This window comes from Pelophylax lessonae (genome assembly GCF_965119305.1).
Source record: "Pelophylax lessonae genome assembly, chromosome: 3".
In the NCBI taxonomy this organism is placed as follows: Eukaryota; Metazoa; Chordata; class Amphibia; order Anura; family Ranidae; genus Pelophylax; species Pelophylax lessonae.
Window position 1 is genome coordinate 435,725,765 of NC_138770.1, and position 18,720 is coordinate 435,744,484.

An 18,720-nucleotide genomic window follows, 5' to 3' on the forward strand; every position below is an offset into this window, starting at 1 on the left:
TGTTTTGAATTTGAAAAAAACGGAATTTTTGTAAAATCTTACCTGTAAAATTCCTTTCTCTGAGTCCTCCGACAGTCGCCGCCTCTTCATATTCGTCACATATGGGGTATTAGACTTTGCTCCGAAGGAGTAGCTAGGCAACAGAATATGTTAACATTAAAGCTTTTAACATATCCCACCCTCAAGGGGTGGTCCCCTCAGTCAATACCCTCCTACTTCCTGCAACCATATCTCAGTTTTAGTGGAATAGCAGTAGAGTATACAACCAAACCCCAAAAGAGGGGCGGGGGCGGCGACTGTCGGAGGACTCAGAGAAAGGAATTTTACAGGTAAGATTTTACAAAAATTCCGTTTTCTCTTACGTCCTCCGACAGTCGCCGCCTCTTCATATTCGTCACATATGGGGACGTCCCAAAGCAGTGCAAACATGAGGGGTGGGAAACGCATCCGCGCCGAAAAGGCAACGCAGTCTCCGCATCAAAGAAAGGAACCTTACCAAAGGAAGGAACCCAGCCGGGCAACAGGAAAAAAACAGGTGCTCAACAGGAGCAACAACCCAGGAAAAGACAAATAACCAGGGGATAAAAAACTTATCCCAACAGCCAGTGGTCCCCACAAGGGACCCTAGGGAATCGCCGCACTAAGAACCTTGCGGCCAAAGGAAGCATCCGCAGATGCCTGAACATCTACTTTGTAGAATTTTGTGAAAGTGTGCACGGTCGACCAAGTCGCCGCCTTACACACCTGGGCTACAGAAGCCCCATGACGACAGGCCCAAGACGTACTCAGAGATCTAGTAGAGTGCGCCTTCACAGGCACAGGGGGAACCTTCCCCTGCAAAGCATAGGCCTGTTTAATGGTCTGTCTGATCCATTTGGCGATGGTAGAGGCCGACGCCGCCATGCCCTTCCGAGGACCCTCTGGAAGAACAAACAAGGAATCCGTCTTTCGAAAAGACTCAGTCGATTTAAGGTAAACCCTTATCGCCCGAACAACATCCAGAGAATGTAATCTCACCTCCTTTGGATGTTTAGGCTTCGCGCACAGCGAAGGCAAGACAATATCCTCATTAAGATGGAATTCTGAAACTCGTTTCGGAAGAAAAGAAGGATTAGGTCGCAAGACCACCTTATCCAAATGAACAACCAGATACGGAGACTTGCAGGACAAAGCTGCCAGCTCCGACACTCTGCGAGCCGAAGTGATCGCCACCAAAAAGGCGACCTTTTTGGACAACATAGACAACGAGATCTCCCTGATCTGTTCAAAAGGAGCACGTTGCAACACAGACAGAACGAGATTCAAGTCCCAAGGGGGCAGAGGATCCCTCCTAGGAGGAACCAGATGCCGCACACCCTGAACAAAAGTGCCAACCAAGGAGTTGGAAGCCACGGGACGTTGAAACAGAACGGCCAGCGCAGACACCTGACCCTTTATCGTAGCCAGCGCCAAACGCTGATCGACACCCGTTTGAAGAAAGGACAGCACTCGGGAAACCGAGTACGTGCGGGGAGAAAATCCCCTGGACTCACACCAAGCGAAATAGGCCTTCCAAGTACGGTAATAAACCTTCCCCGAGGAAGACTACCTCGCGTTGATCAAGGTATGAACGACCTCTGGGGAGAGACCCTTCTCCCTCAGGACCTCGGTCTCAACAGCCAGGCCATCAAAGCCAGCGACTGTAAAGCAGGATGGTATATCGGTCCTTGAGACAGGAGATCGTCTCGAAGAGGCAGACGCCACGGGGCGTCGACCGCCAGATTCACGAGGTCTGCGTACCAGGACCGGCGAGGCCAGTCCGGTGCCACAAGAATCACCGTGCTGCGTTCCGAGTGTAACCTGCGAAGGAACCTGGACAGCAACTGAATCGGTGGAAACGCGTACATCAGCCTGTACTGATGCCACGGGGCCACTAACGCGTCCGACGCGTCTGCCCGAGGGTCGCGCGTCCTTGCCACGAACCTTCTCACCTTGTTGAGACGAGACGCGAACAGGTCCACATCTGGAAGACCCCACTTTGCGCACAACATCTGGAAGACAGCCGGGTGGAGAGACCATTCCCCCTGATCCAGGGTCTGGCGACTCAGATAGTCCGCCTGCCAGTTCTCCACCCCCGGAATGTGAACCGCCGTTATCGCCGGGACATGAGTCTCGGCCCAAGACAGAATGTCGGCCACTTCTCGAGCCGCTCGGGCACTCCTGGTGCCCCCTTGGTGGTTGATGTAGGCCACCGCCGTGGCATTGTCCGTCTGCACCCGAACCGGGCAGCCCTGCAGCCGGTCCGTCCAGCGATGAAGACAGAGATTTATCGCACGCAATTCCAGAATGTTGATCGGGAGGGAAGACTCCCCCTCCGACCAAGTTCCCTGGGCGGACAGAACGCCCAGAACACCACCCCAGCCCGACAGGGGTGGTGATCACCGTCCACGAGATAGGACGAAACGACTTGCCCCCGGACACCATCGGGGACTGGAGCCACCACAGAAGGTCTCTTCTGGTGCGATGACTCAACGAGATTTGAAGATCCAGAGATTGAGGTCGCCCGTCCCACACGGACAGGATCTCCGCTTGGAGACCCCGCGTGTGAAACTGGGCGAAGGGAATCGCCTCGAAGGCCGAGACCATCAATCCCAGACATCTCATGCACGTCCGCAGAGACGAGTGCGGAACGTCCCTGAGGGACCTGACTTCCTCCTGAAGAGTTCTGAGTTTGTCTTCCGGCAGGAAGACCTTCGCCTGCACCGAGTCCAGAATCATTCCCAGGTAGGGAAGACGAACCGACGGACTCAGTGTCGACTTTGGAAAATTTATCGTCCAACCAAACTCCTGCAGAGTTTGCATCGTGACAGACAGGTCCTTCTGCAGACCCTGGCTGGTCGCAGACCGAACCAGAATGTCGTCCAGATACCCCAGGACAGAAATGCCCTGGGCCCTCAATAATGCCAGAACCGGTGCAAGCACCTTGGTGAAGACCCGCGGAGCCGAGGCGAGACCAAAAGGCAACGCCACAAACTGGTAGTGATCCTCTGCAATGGCAAATCGAAGGAACCTCTGGTGACCCTCGAAAATGAGGATGTGAAGATACGCATCCTTCAAATCGATGGAGGCCATGAATTCCCCCGGAACCAGGGCAGCCACCACCGACCGCAGGGATTCCATGCGGAACTTGCGAACCCGCACAGAGCGGTTTAGAGCCTTCAAGTCCAGAATTGGACGAACCTTGCCCTCCTTTCTGGGCACGGTGAACAGATTGGAATAAAACCCCCGAAACCTGTCCCGATGAGGCACCGGAACTACCACTCCCTGAGCCCTCAGGTCCCGCACCGCCAGGTGCAGGTCCCGTAAACGCTCTGGAGACAGTTGAAGATTTGAGGGAAAAAATCTGCTCTCCGGCCGAGAGAGAAACTCGATCTTGTAACCAGATCGAACGATCTCCTGAACCCATCTGTCCCGCACGCGGGTCAACCAGGGCTGAAGAAAACCGAGCAAGCGTCCCCCCACCCCAAAACTGGGTGAGGGCGCCCCTTCAGGCCGCACTGTTATGGGCTGTGGATCCGGATTGACCGGACTTCTGTTTTCCAGCCCAGGGCTTCTTCTGAGAGCCTTGACCTTTGAACGGTTTGCCCTTGTAGTGCGACCGAAAGGCACGAAAGGACCCCTGAGGGGGCCGAAAATTAGCATGCTTCTTCCCAGAAGCCCCCTTAGCCTTGGGGAAATGGGGCAAGAGAGTGCTCTTACCTCCGGTGATCCCCTTAATCAACACATCCAAGGACTCCCCAAAAAGGCGAGACCCATCATAAGGTAGATTGGCTAAGGTCCTACGTGAAGACTGGTCCACCGACCAACATTTCAACCAAACCAGGCGGCGAGACAACACCGCCACGCTGTGCACACGTGCAGCCAACGTGACTAAGTCCAAGTCCGCATCACACAGATACATGACACCCTGGTGGATTTGATAAACCATATCCAGGGTCGCCGGCGAGGCCGAATCGGCCACTAGGACGCGCCTAAGCATCTGCGTCCAACTTGCGACCGCCTGGGCCGCCATGAGAGAGGCAAACAGAGCCTTAAGCATAGAACCCGTAACAGAATAAGTATGACGGGCAAGAGACTCCAATCTCCTATCCGTGGCATCACGTAACACAGGGGAATCCTCTGCAGGAATCGCAGTGGATTTGTTTAAAACCGCAATTGCGTGATCCACTGGGGGTGGCACACACCACCTTTCATCAGTGGAAGGCGAGAAAGGATAACGCAGCTTGAACCTACTTGGTACAGCAAAAGGTTTGCGTAGATTGCGCCATTGTTCCTTAACAGCGCGCTGAAAATCATCATTGCAGGGAAAAACCTGCGGCGTTCTGCGTTTTCTCTGCGTCCCATAAGCCGCCAAGGCAGCGGGGGGACACACTTCATCCTGCAAACGCAGCGTTTGTTTTATGGAAGCAATCAATTCATCCATGATTGCAAGCTCTTCAGGCGAGCCAGGGGGAGAATTATCAACCCCTTCAACTTCAGCCTCCACCTCGGACCCCACTAGATCCAGGGAGGAGCGGGACCCCGATAAGGAGGCCCCCGCCATAACAACCCCATCACCTTCACCTTCAGAATCAGAGGAAAGAGCAACTCTGGGTCTTTTAGTAGATTGAGCAGCCACCAGCATCTGCACCTGAGCAGCAAGGCCAGCCACAATAGTGGCTAAATCCCCCCCTGGGGTGGGAAACAGCGGTCCCCTGGCTTTCCACCAAGGCGGTAGGAAATTTGCCCTCCTGAGAATCCATTGCCCCTATAACAAATGCCGGATAATAAAGGGTTAACTGCCCCTTTAACAAGCGCGGCGAGCGCAGCCCACCGCACCACACACAAGCACAATGAGACCCCCACAGGGACAATAAAACTGACACAGGCAATGGATAGGAAGGATATAACCTGAGGAGACCCTCGCCGCTGCTGCTGCCTCGATCGGTGTTCCTGGAGAAGAGGAAGTGATGCTGCCAGGGCGCTCTATGAAAGCCTATGGGAGGCTACAAGAAAATGGCCGCCATGCATGTAGAACCGTAGGCCGGAGCGAGTGTAGGCAAAATGGCGCCGTTTGGCGCCGAAACCGCCGCTCCACAGTACAGTAATGCACACATGTCTGTATATAAAAAAACATGTCAGATCGCCGCAGCGATCGCTGTATAATGCCCAAACATGCCACAAAACATGCCCCACAGCACACAGCTTCTCACACTGACAAGGCTGACACACACAGTGTCACACAGCTCCCCCCCCCCTTTGCAGCCCACAGCATGCAGCCGAGAGATAGGGAGACAAACAGTGTGAATAGAGGCAGGTTACACAGTCCCAGACTGACACCCCCCCAGACAGACAGGCCCCCACATAAATACACTTACCTCACAGTGGTGTGGGGGACCCGCACAGGCGAACAAGCCGCTGCACATGAGGCAGGGAGAGTCGCATACAAGACACACAGAATGGGGGTTAAGAAACCCCACAGCGTCCAGTGAGGTAGCCACCTCACCAATCATCCCTGCACCGAACAGGGATGGGTCGTTCACTGTGCCAGGAGCGTTACCTGGCTGAACGCTCGATGGCAGGCTGGGAAGCCACTGACCCACGACCTGCGACCAGGGGGATCAGCCCGAGACCCAGCCCGCATGATCCTCTTCATCCGAAGAACTAACTAATGCTGACAAAAAGAACAGCTAAGTAAAGGTAGAGAGAAAACTCAAACAAAAAATCAAAAAGGAAGAAAGAGTCTGGGGCACAAAGCCCCAGCACAGAGAGAGCCAGCCACTCCTGACAAGCTAGACATTAAAACTGAGATATGGTTGCAGGAAGTAGGAGGGTATTGACTGAGGGGACCACCCCTTGAGGGTGGGATATGTTAAAAGCTTTAATGTTAACATATTCTGTTGCCTAGCTACTCCTTCGGAGCAAAGTCTAATACCCCATATGTGACGAATATGAAGAGGCGGCGACTGTCGGAGGACGTAAGAGAAATCATATTTTATTTTTCCAATTAAGAAGGGTTCGGTGAATGCGTATATGAAACTGGTGGGGTTCAGTACCTCCAATAAGGTTAAGAACCACTGCCCTAAAGTTTCTATTCCCTTCTATTGTTATCTCCAAATTGGCCATTTCTTGACCCACACTCAGCCGCTGACGGATTGGAGCCGGCCCCTGACCTCCTTTGAACGTCTCTGTGCTGCCCCCGGCCCGCACCGCCACATGGTTTCTATTCTATATTCCATGCTGTTCCCCGCTACGCACGCCCCCACGGAAGCTCTTCGAGTGCGTTGGGCTTGGGAGTTAGGAGTGGACCTCTCAGAAGAGGACTGGTCCTGTGCACTCTTTCACTTGCATAAAGGTTCTTTAAATGTGCTGACCCAGGAAACTGGGTATAAGCTCTATTCTAAGTGGTACAAGACCCCCGACCTTTTGCACAAGTTTTCCACTTCGAACTCCCCCCAGTGCTGGAGATGTCTGCAACACAAGGGGACTCTAAAGCATATATGGTGGGATTGTCCTATTATATAGCCGTTCTGGAAGGAGGTCCATGCCTTAATCTGCCGTATCACCACATACACGCCAGATTACACTCCGGCGCAATACCTCTTACACCACACTTCGCTATCGTACGCCAGCTATAAAAGATCCCTGACATTACATCTAATTAATGCAGCCCGGATGTGTGTAACATGCCATTGGCTGTCCACCTCCCCTCCCATGGTTGCCGAGTGGCTGCGCAGGGTTCAACGGGTGGCAGAGATGGAGGACATCGTTGCTCAAGCCAAGGACTCTCACCACAAGTACTATACAACTTGGGCGCCCTGGATCCATTTTCACTCCTTGCCAGAATTTCAGAGATTGAGCACCTGAAGCTTGATGGCTGCTCCGCAATTATCTGGTCCTTGTATTAGGGACGACTTGCATACCCTGGAATGCCTCCCTGGATGTTCAGGCCCCTCTAGTTTTCTTCATGCTAGTCTTGTGCTCCAGTGTAATGTTCCTACTTCCTGATCTTCTTTCTCTCCCCCTTTCTCTGTTCCCCTCTCACCCTCGCATGTTTCCTTCCCCCACCCTCTTTCCCCATACCCTTCCCCTACTCACTCCCTTCCTCCCCTTCCTTCCCATACATTGCTCGGGGTTCTCTATTTTACACCTAGTGGCGACTGCTAGGGAAGCAGCTGGCAACACTGAGACGAATGTCCATACCGGATGAGAGCCAGGATCGTACCAGCCAGGTGCAGGCAGGGGTCTGCACAGAGGTGGGCGGAGTATCGGAGGTGCAGGCATCAGAGCAGTTTAGAGGGGTGACAGTTAGGAGGGGTAGAAGGGGACAAGGCAAGGAGGCTGATCCTGGGCTGGAGCACCCCAATAGATACGCCCCATTGTGTGATGTTGGGGAAACCAGTCAGGGACCAGCATTGCTGGAGCAGAGGGACGCCCCTAGCTGCCAGGGGAAGAACTCCTCCAGTGAGGCTGGGAGAAAGGGAAAGGAAAGACAGGTGCTGGTGGTAGGGGACTCAATTATTAGAAGGACAGACAGTGTAATCTGTGACAAAGACCGTGTGTGCCGAACAGTCTGTTGTTTGCCGGGCGCTCGGGTTCGGCACATTGCGGATCGGATGGACAGATTATTGGGTGGGGCTGGGGAAGACCCAGCTGTCATGGTACACGTGGGTACCAATGACATAGGCAGAGGAAGACGGAGAGTCCTAAACGATTTCAGGGACTTAGGCGCTAAGTTGAGGACTAGGACCTCCAAGGTAGTATTTTCCAAAATACTACCTGTACCTCGAGCCACACCAGAGAGGCAGCGGGAGATTAGGGAAGTTAACGAGTGGCTGAGGAGCTGGTGTAGTAAGGAGGGTTTCGGGTTCCTGGAGAACTGGGCTGACTTCTCAGTCGGTCACCGGCTCTTTGGTAGGGACGGATTGCACCTAAATGGGGTGGGTGCAGCCGTACTGGGTGCGAGGATGGCCAAAAAGTTAGAGGGGCTTTTAAACTAGGGAATGGGGGGGAGGGTACAGATGTAGAATTAGCCAGTGGAAAGCAAGTTTCAGAGGGCAGAAATGGGGGCATTAGCGGTAGGGTGTTCGGAGCTCCTATACCCAGGGTGGGTATGGGGAAAAATCAAGAGAGCAGCCTAAAAACATCAAATGAGGATAAATGTAACCGATCAAAATTAAGAGGTTTGTATACCAATGCCAGAAGCCTGGCCAACAAGATGGGAGAACTGGAGCTGCTGATGTTTGAGGAGGACTTGGATTTTGTGGGGATAACTGAGACTTGGTTTGACAGCTCTCATGATTGGATGGCGACCATTCAGGGGTATTCCCTTTATCGCAGAGATAGAGAGGGTAAAAAAGGGGGAGGGGTATGTCTGTATATTAAGAACAGCATACAGGTAAATATGAGGGATGATATTAATAATGGAGCTATGGACGAGGCAGAATCCCTATGGGTAGAGCTTCAAAGGGATGGCACGGCGGGGAAGTTAATATTGGGCGTATGCTATAGGCCCCCCAACCAGAGGGAGGAGGGTGAGGCGGCCCTCCTTTTACAGATAGGATTGGCAGCAAGGATGGGAAATGTCATTATAATGGGGGACTTTAATTATCCAGATATAGACTGGGCAGAAGGAACCGCACACTCAGCCAAGGCTAGGCAGTTCCTAAATGTTTTGCAGGACAATTTTATGGGTCAGATGGTGAATGCACCGACAAGAAACAATGCGGTACTTGACCTACTGATTACCAACGATAAAGACCTGATCACGGATATAGAAATACGGGACAACTTAGGAAACAGTGACCATAGGTCAATAAGTTTCAGTATTAATTACAGTAATAGGAAGCAGAGGGGTAATATAAGGACACTGAATTTCAAAAGAGCCAATTTCCCTAAACTGCGCTCGCTGCTAGAAAATATCAATTGGGATAGAACCCTGGAAACAAAGAACACGGAGGAAAAATGGGAGTGCTTCAAGAGCATACTTAACAAGGGGATTGGCCAGTGCATTCCAAAGGGAAATAAATTTAAAAGAGCAAAACTAAACCCTGGATGGCTAAACTCCAACATAAAAATGTATATTAGCGCTAAAGAAAAGGCCTTCAAAAAATACAAGACTGAGGGGTCATTGGCAGCATTTAAGCATTACAAAGAGTGTAATAAGAAATGTAAAGATGAAATCAGGGCGGCTAAAATAGAACACGAGAGACATATAGCGGAGGAGAGTAAAAAGAACCCCAAGAAGTTCTTTAAGTATATAAACAGTAAGAAAGCGAGGCCAGAACACATTGGCCCCATAAAAGATGATAAAGGAAATATGGCCACTGAGGACAGAGAAAAGGCGGAAGTGTTAAATAATTTCTTCTCTTCAGTCTTCACAAAAGAATCGGGGGGCTACACGAACCCAGCTTGTAAGGCCGATAATACACCTCAGGAAGTGCCGCCATGGTTAACAGAAGATAGACTTAGAGCTAGACTAGAGAAACTTAACATAAATAAATCCCCGGGACCGGATGGCTTGCACCCGAGGGTTCTTAATGAGCTCAGCCAGGTGATTGCCAGACCATTATTCTTGATCTTTAAGGATAGTTTACGGACGGGTATGGTGCCAGCTGATTGGAAAAAAGCCAACGTGGTACCAATATTTAAGAAGGGGCCGAGATATATCCCGGGTAACTATAGGCCGGTCAGCCTAACATCTGTAGTCTGCAAAATTTTGGAGGGGATGTTAAGGGACCACATACAAGACTTTAGTAATAAAAACGGTATTATAAGTAGTAATCAGCATGGATTCATGAAAAATCGTTCTTGCCAAACCAATCTATTAACCTTCTACGATGAAGTGAGCAGCCACCTAGATAAAGGTAAGCCTGTGGATGTGGTGTATCTGGACTTTGCAAAGGCCTTTGACACCGTTCCCCACAAACGATTACTGTACAAACTAAGGAAGGTAGGTATGGACCATAAGGTGAGTACCTGGATAGAGAACTGGCTCCAGGGGAGAGTACAGAGGGTGGTGATTAATGGGGAGTACTCGGATTGGGCGGGTGTGGAAAGTGGGGTCCCCCAGGGTTCTGTCCTGGGACCAATCCTGTTTTAATTAGTTCATAAATGATCTAGAGGAGGGGATATCGAGTACAATCTCAGTATTTGCAGATGATACTAAACTAGGCATGCCAATATCTTCTATGCAGGATGTGGAAACCTTGCAAGCAGACCTGAACAAAATAACGGGGTGGGCAACTACATGGCAGATGAGATTTAATGTAGAAAAATGTAAAGTAATGCACTTGGGGGCCAGAAACCAGAAAGCAAGCTACTCACTAGGGGGGGAACCTCTGGGTGAGTCTAGGATGGAAAAGGACTTGGGGGTACTGGTAGACAACAAGCCGCCGCAAGCAAAGCCAACAGATTACTGGGATGTATAAAAAAGGGGATTCACTCCAGAAATAAAGAGATTATTCTCCCACTCTACAAGACTCTGGTCCGACCACATCTGGAGTATGCTGTCCAGTTCTGGGCACCGGTCCTCAGGAAGGATGTGCTGGAATTGGAGAAAGTCCAGAGAAGGGCAACAAAAATAATTAGGGGAATGGAGGACATCAGCTATGAGGAAAGACTACAAGCACTGAACCTTTTCTCTCTGGAGAAAAGACGATTGAGGGGGGATATGATATCAATGTACAAATACTGTACTGGTGACCCGAGCATAAGGAACAAACTATTCAGAGAAAGGAGATACAATAAGACACGTGGCCACTCACTAAAACTAGAGGAAAGGCGGTTTAACCTTAAAGTGCGTAAGGGGTTCTTCACTGTAAGAGCAGTAAGGATGTGGAATTCTCTTCCACAAGCAGTCGTATCAGCAGGGAGCATCGATAATTTCAAAAAACTATTAGATGGACACCTTAAAGACCACAACATACAGGGGTATACAATGTACGGTTAAAAGCAAACACACACACGCATCATAGGTTGAACTGGATGGACTGATGTCTTTTTTCAACCTTACTAACTATGTAACTATGACACCGCTCCCGCTGACCATGACTGCGGCGCCCATGTTCAGAGAGGTCTGTGCCGGATCCCCTGCTTTCATGATGTGGACCCCCTATTCCTTGACACAGAAAGTTCCCTCTAAGGGGTGTCGGGACTGGGGGAGCCACTCTGTTATTTTGTGTGTAGCCTTCTTGTTCCGGTTCTCACCATTTGGACGGTCGTCCTACCCTGCGGACCCCTCAGCTTGGCTCACATTCACGTGATATTCCCATATACCCTTCTGTTAACCGCACCATTATGTTCTGTAATCCATCTGGGTTTATCTGTGATTTCTCGCTGATCCATATGTTTCTTCTGTTGTTTACATATGTATAGCCACTGTATTTGGTTCACTACCAAGGGCTCCTTTATCTGCCCTTAATGTTTTTTTTGCACTATGTTCTTTATTTCAATAAAATGTTTTGCCAAAAAAAAAAGAATAAGGAAGAATTGTACCCATCTCAACATATTAGAACATAGTTGTCATTTCTCTAGGACAGCCTTTCTCAACTTTATAATATGGAGGATTCCTTGAAATAACTTTTTGCCCCCCAGGGAACACCTGCTAATAATTACTATATCCACAGCTCAAGGTACATTAGTGTGATGGCCACTAGGAACAATTTACATCTGCAATCAGTGGGAAGAAGTCCCCCTCTAACAGATAGTTTAAAAGGTCATTGGTGTCAGTGGGGACTTATCTGCGAGGGGGAAATTACTATTTGCTCAGGGAATCCCAAACAACCTGTAAAGGAACCCTAGTTGAGAATGGCTGCTCTAGGGCCATTCCAACCATTCAACTTCTATTTGTATATACTGTATTTGAACTTTACACCTATTCTTTTTCTAGATTTATTATAAAGTGTCAATTTTTCCTTATACCCTTTAACAACCACATTTTTAAATCCAAGGTTTACTAAAAGAAAAACCTTCTCCAATAAGCTTAAAAGGAATTGTGTTGTTGTCCCAGTATAAAAATATTTCAGCAAGTTTCCCTCATGCCTCTCAAGTATTCTTGAGAAAGCTTTTTGACTCCCCTACTCCTCCCCATCTTGCTTCTACCCCCCTCTTGTCTATCGTACCCCCTCCTCCCCCCTCCTCCTTATCCCCTCCTACGCAGACCCTCGACAACCGATGGGTTATCACTGTCCTTCCATCGACATTTAGCTCAGGTATCCCCAACGGTAACTGCTCCTGACTGGGTCTCGCACATATCTGGTGTTTGCCCCCTGTTCCCTGATACAGCAAGTCCCCCGCCGGGGGTATGGGGCTACAGGGAGCACCGCCGACGCATAAATTTAGCCTTCTTCCCCATGTTCCCCATAATCACATGGATGCCTTCAAAGTACTTGACCCTATGGTATTACATCCCTCCCTAAATTTCCTGTCCAGACGCTCGTGCCTTCTCACATTCGATTATGGGTATAGTTAGACGGTTCTACATGGATATGTATGTTACAATGATTCTAACTGTACGGTTTTGCTCTTGTCTGTACATCCCCCGGTTCTTTTTTGTTTTCTTTTTGTAATACCTGTTGTGTTTTCTATGTACTCTGTTTTATTTCAATAAAATGTTTTGGAAAAAAAAAAAAAAAAAACAGTGAATCCAGAGGTTACACACAGACAGTGAGAACATACAAACTCACTTCAACAGGTGGAAACTGAATTGATGACCCCAGTGTATCACTTCTCTTAATTTACAAAGAGTAATAATGTGCAGCAATAGATGGGAAGGTTGACCGATTAATAAAAGCTGAACTCCTAACTGATTGCTTTATTTCAACTCATAATAAATGGGTCTACCACATGCAGACAAACATATTTTCTGAATGGCACAACTATTCTTAGCCAGCGGATGATGAATCAATATAATATACAAGAAGAACAGGAGACTATTAACCGGTTGCCGACCGCCGCACATACATAAGTACATATACTGCGGCGGTCAGCCCCGGCCAGGCAAAGTGACGTATGGGTACGTCACTAGCTTGTGAGCCAATAGTGGGCGAGCGTGCGCCCGCCCCGGCTCGTTCCCTAACAAGTCAGTGGGTGTGACTGGTGGACCTGATGTCCGCCGGTCACTCGCGATCGTTTGCCGTGAAGGGAGAAAGACAGGCGGCTAATGTAAACAAAGCCACCTGTCATTCTCCCCTGTGTAAAAATGGAGATCACACGGTTCTACTATGTAGGACCGTTTGTCTCTGTTCTTACACCAGTAGCCATGTCCAATCAGTTAGAAACACGCCCCTAGGGACATACGTAACCCCTCCTTCCCCAATAAAGTTAACCCCTTCCCTGCCAGTGTCATTTTTACAGTAACAGTGCATATTTAAAGCACTGATTACTGTAGTAATGTCACTGGTACCCCCAAAAGTGTCAAAAATGTCTGTCCGCCGCAATGTCGCAGTCCCGCAAAAAAAAAAAAAAATCGCAGATAGCCGCCATTATTCGTTAAAAAAAAAAACAACAAAAATGACAAAAATCTTTCCCTTAGTTAGTAAAAGCAATAACTTTTGCATAAACCAATCAAAATACGCCTATTGTGATTTTTTTTTACCAAGCATATGTAGCAGAAAACAAATTGGCCAAAAATGTTAAAAAATGTAGATTTTTACATTTTTTTTGGGGGGGGGGGGGGGGGAAATTTCATATAAAAAAATAGTTATTTTTGCAAAATTGTCGCTCTTTTTTTGATTATAGCGCATCATCAAAAAATCGCACAGGTGATCAAATACCACCAAAAGAAACTCTATTTGTGGGAAAAAAAGGATGTCAAATTCGTTTAGGTACAGCGTCGCACGACCGCGCAATTGTCCGTTAAAGTCACGCAGTGACGAATCGCTAAAAAAACCCTGGTCAGGAAGGGGGTAAAATCTTCCGGTGCTTAAGTGGTTAAAGTGGAAGTAAACTTCCATCCCTGACTTTTACCTATAGGTAGTGTAAATATCTCCTAATCGTGCACCATTAAGGAGATATTTATTGTACATGCAGCCAGTGACATCACTGGCGCATACACTCAGAAGGAGCCTCTACCTGGACCATTCCTTCAGTGCCCTGTGGTGTGAACAGCGGCTCCCGTGCGCGGCTCCGGCCAGTCACAGAGTCTGCGAACCCAAAAAGCAAGACGGGTGAATATGGGAGCGCCTACATTTCCGACATCTCAGGGCTGGAATGGATTTGTTTTAAGGCAAGTTTAACATAATGTGCTAGTATGCAATGCATACTAGCACATTATGACATTACCTTGCAGGGCACAAAAAAAAATAAAAAATCCATCGGATTACCGCTTTAACCATTTTACCACCGGAGGATTTTGCTGTCCTACGTCCAGATCACTTTTTGCGATTCGGCACTGTGCGACTAACTGACAATTGCGGGGTCATGCAACGTCGTATCCAAACGAAATTTACATCCTTTTTTTCCCACAAACAGAGCTTTATTTTGGTGGTATTTGATCACCTCTGTGTTTTTTATTTTTTGCGATATTAATAAAAAAATGCGACAATTTTGAAAAAATAACAATATTTTTCTACCTCGACAGGTAAAAAATATCCAATATATTCAATTTTTGTCATATATTTAGGCCAAAATGTATTTAGCTACATGTCTTTGACAAAAAAATTCTCAATGAGCGTATTTTTAACCGCTTTAAGACCGGAAGATTTTGCCCCATTCCTGAGCAGGCCATATTTTGCGATTCGGCACTGTGTTAATTTAACGGACAATTGCGCGGTCGTGCAATGCTGTACCCAAATTAAATGTATGTCCTTTTTTTCCCCACAAATAGAGCTTTCTTTTAGTGGTATTTGATCACCTGTGCGATTTTTACTTTTTGCGCTATATACAAAAAAAGAAGAGCAACACTTTTGAAAAAATAACAATATTTTTCACATTTTTTTATATGAAATCCCCCCCCCCCCCCAAAAAAAAAATGTAAAAATCTAATTTTTTTTAACATTTTAGGCCAATTTCTTTTCTGCTACATATTTTTGGTAAAAAAAAAAAAAAAAAAAATCGCAATAAGTGTATTTTGATTGGTTTGCGCAAAAGTTATCGCAGCTACTAACAACGGGAAATTTATGTCATTTTTATTGTTTTTTTTTTAACTAGTAATGGGGGCAATCTGCGATTTTTTTTGCGGGACTGCGACATTGCGGCAGACAGATCGGACCCTTGACTGACATTTTTGACACTTTTGGGGGTACCAGTGACATTACTACGGTAATCAGTGCTATAAATATGCACTGTTACTTTAAAAATGACACTGGCAGGGAAGGGGTTAACTTTTATTGGTGATCAAGGGGTTAATGTATGCCTGGTGCTTACTAACGTGTGTGGCGGGGAGGGGGCTGAGTGACACAGGCACAGATCGCAGGTTCACCTATGCTGAATCCTGCAATCTGTCACTGTTTGTCACTTAGGAGATCCGCCCGCTTTGTTTACACAAGCGGGGGGATCTCCACACTCGATCCCCGACGATCGGGGAACAGCAGCGGTGATTACCGCCGCTCCTCCGCTGGCCTGACTCCCGCTGTGATTGAATACAGCGGGAGCGAGGGAAGGGGAGGAGTCCAGCGGCATAGGTCTACGTTGCTGGACGATAACAAACCACTTTGCCGCAGTAGTACCAATGTGAGCGGTCGGCAAGTGGTTAAGTAACACCTACCTGTAGGTCTCAGCAGAGACACCCAGCATTGGATAGAATGTGGCTGAATTACTTGAAATGCAAGTGATCAGCAAAACGAATAAGCACTCCTAGATCTGTGTAGGATTACTTTTGTAAGCATGCCCATCATGCAAAATGTTTACTTATTTATCACAAGCCATTCCCATTTTGATGCGTGGCATGAGACAGAAAAGCACCAAAATGTATTTAGACAAAAGGTGGTCAAGGCAAACACATACTGATAGATGAAAACCACAAGCAGTTCTATTCCCACAGCAAAAACAAATGAACAGCATTACTGTTGACTTGTCTATGATGTGGTGACTATCAGCAATGTGCAGAACATATATTAAACAATCACTATCCACTTTGCAGTGTAAATAGACACTTGACAGAACTTCTAACAATTATTATAGAGAACGTAATTTCATAGGTGCTGTTGTCAAGCTACTGAGAACTGTCCAGGTGATTAACAGTGTTGACAGTTATTTTTAGGATCATAATCCTTACTAAGGCTTGCTGTGATCCATCAATCAGAGTAAGGGTCCTTTCAGATGAGCAGCGTCCATTCTGATCAGCAAAGGTTTTGTGAACATATCTCCCCAGCTGCATTGGAGCAAAATTAAACAGTTGTCATCTTTGATTGTTTAGTTTTCTTTCCCTACATCTTCTAAGGTCTATGGGCAGGTGGATGTAAACGGAAATGCATCCACTTACATACTTTTACCTCTAATCCACCACATTTACGTCCAAAAAAAGGACAAGGATTCAGACTTTTTCTGTTTTTCTTTTCTACCTAGACAGACTTGGAGATAGTCAGATGTGAGCGGACCTACCTGCCATAGACTAACATTGAGATTTAGTACAGATCCGCCTTAAAAAATGGATAGGCAGATCTGATTGAATACTTGTCTGAAAGGACCCTTATCTTGCAAGAACCAATGTTACTTGCCTGTTGATGCCAAGGGCAAGAGGTGTGAAGTATGACTGAGTTATGGTGTTACAGAGATGATGTAATTTGGGGAACAGCACAACAGGAAAAACATTGCAAGTATTCTGCTGATTCCAAGCAAGTGTTCAGTAAAATTAGTCAGATGTCATCCACAACCCAAAAACTGCCATGAAGGCCCATCTCTCTGTATGCAGCTTTTGTGAAGGCATGAAATACAACCTTCGTGGTATAATGTTTTCTGATGTATTGTGTAACAAATTAGTGTTTTATCTAAGGAGACTTTTTTACAAACAAAAAAGCTAAGTTTTGGGGAAAAGTTGCAGCAAATTAGGAGCCAAAACAATGTGCTACACCTTAAACTCCAGTAGGTTTTAGCCCCTTCATGACTAGAACATAATTTTCTATTCAGCACTGCGCTATTTTGTTTGGCAATGGCCACGTTATGTAACGCTGTATGCAAATTACATTTTTTTTTTTTTTACACAAATAGAGCTTTCTTTTGCTGGTATTTGATCACCACTGTGATTTTTTTTTATTTTTCTTTAGTTATATAAAACCAATAATTCTTCCTGTTATAAAACAAAATCAAATTTCTTCATAGATTTTGGCCAAAATGTATTCAACTATATGTCTTCGGTAAAAAGAAATCCCAACTGCTGAAAAAAATTAAAGGAACACTTTGAAAACACATCAGATCTTAATGGGGAAAAATCTCATGCTGGATATCTATACTGATATGAACTGGGTACTATGTTAGGAACGAAAGGATGCCAAATTGTTTGATAGAAATGAAAATTATCAACCTACAGAGGGCTGAACTCAAAGACACCCTGAAAATCAAAGTGAAAAAATGATGCCGCAGGCTAGTGCATTTTACTAAAATGTAATTGCAGCAACTCAAAATGATACTCAGTAGTTTGTATGGTCCCCACGTGCTTTTATGCATACCTGACAACATCAGGGCATGCTCCTTATGAGACGAAGGATGGTGTTCTGGGGTATTTCCTCCCAGATCTGGACCAGGGCATCACTGAGCTCCTGAATAGACTGGGGTGCAATCTAGTGCCATTGGATGGACCGAAACATAATGTCCCAGAGGTGTTCTATTAGATTTAGGTCAGGCGAGCGTAGGGGCCATTCAATGGTATCAATTCCTTCATCCTCCAGGAACTGGCTGCATACTCTCTCCACATGAGGCCGGGCATTGTCATGCACCAGGAGAAACCCAGGACCCATTGCACCAGCATAGGGTCTGACAATGGGTACAAGGATTTCATCCCAATACCTAATGGACGTAAAGGTGCCATTGTCTAGCCTGTAGAGGTCTGTGTGTTCCTCCATGGATATGCCTCCCCAGACCATCACTGACCCACTACCAAACCGGTCATGCTGAATTATGTTACAGGGCGCCAATGGCGGACCTGCCAGTTCTGGTGTTCAATGGCAAAGCCAACCAAGCTCCACGGTGCCAGGCAGTGAGCACAGGGTCCACTAGTGGACGTCGGGCCCTCAAACCACCCTCATGAAGTCTGTTTCTGATTGTTTGGTCAGAGATATTTACACCAGTGGCCTGTTGGAGGTCGTTTTGTAGGGCTCTGGCAGTGCTTATCCTGTTCCTTCTTGCACAAAGGAGCAGATACCAGTCCTGCTGATGGGTTAAGGACCTTCTACGGCCCTGTCCAGCTCTCCTAGAGTAACTGCCCGTCTCCTGGAATCTCCTTCATGCTCTTGAAACTGTGCTGGGAGACACAGCAAACTTTCTGGCAATAGCACAAATTGATGTGCCATCTTTGAGGAGTCGGACTGCCTGTGCTACCTCTATAGGGTCCAGGTATCACCTCATGCTACCAGTAGGGACACTGACCTTAGCCAAATGCAAAACTAGCACAAAATAGTCAGAAAAGATGAGTAGGGAAAAAAAGTCTGACCTCCACCTGTAAAACCATTCCTATTTCAGGGGTAGTCTTACTTGCCCTTCTAGTGCACCTGTAGTTTACTTCATTAACACCAAAAACAGCTGAATCTGATTGGGAGTTTAATTAAC

At 47.3% G+C, this 18,720-nt stretch overlaps 1 protein-coding gene across 1 annotated transcript in view; it reads right to left on the bottom strand.

The window, feature by feature from the left end:
* AHI1 (Abelson helper integration site 1) overlaps positions 1-18,720 on the bottom strand; it is a gene marked incomplete at its 5' end in the record, with an annotated part of 647,577 nt that overhangs the window by 288,161 nt on the left and 340,696 nt on the right.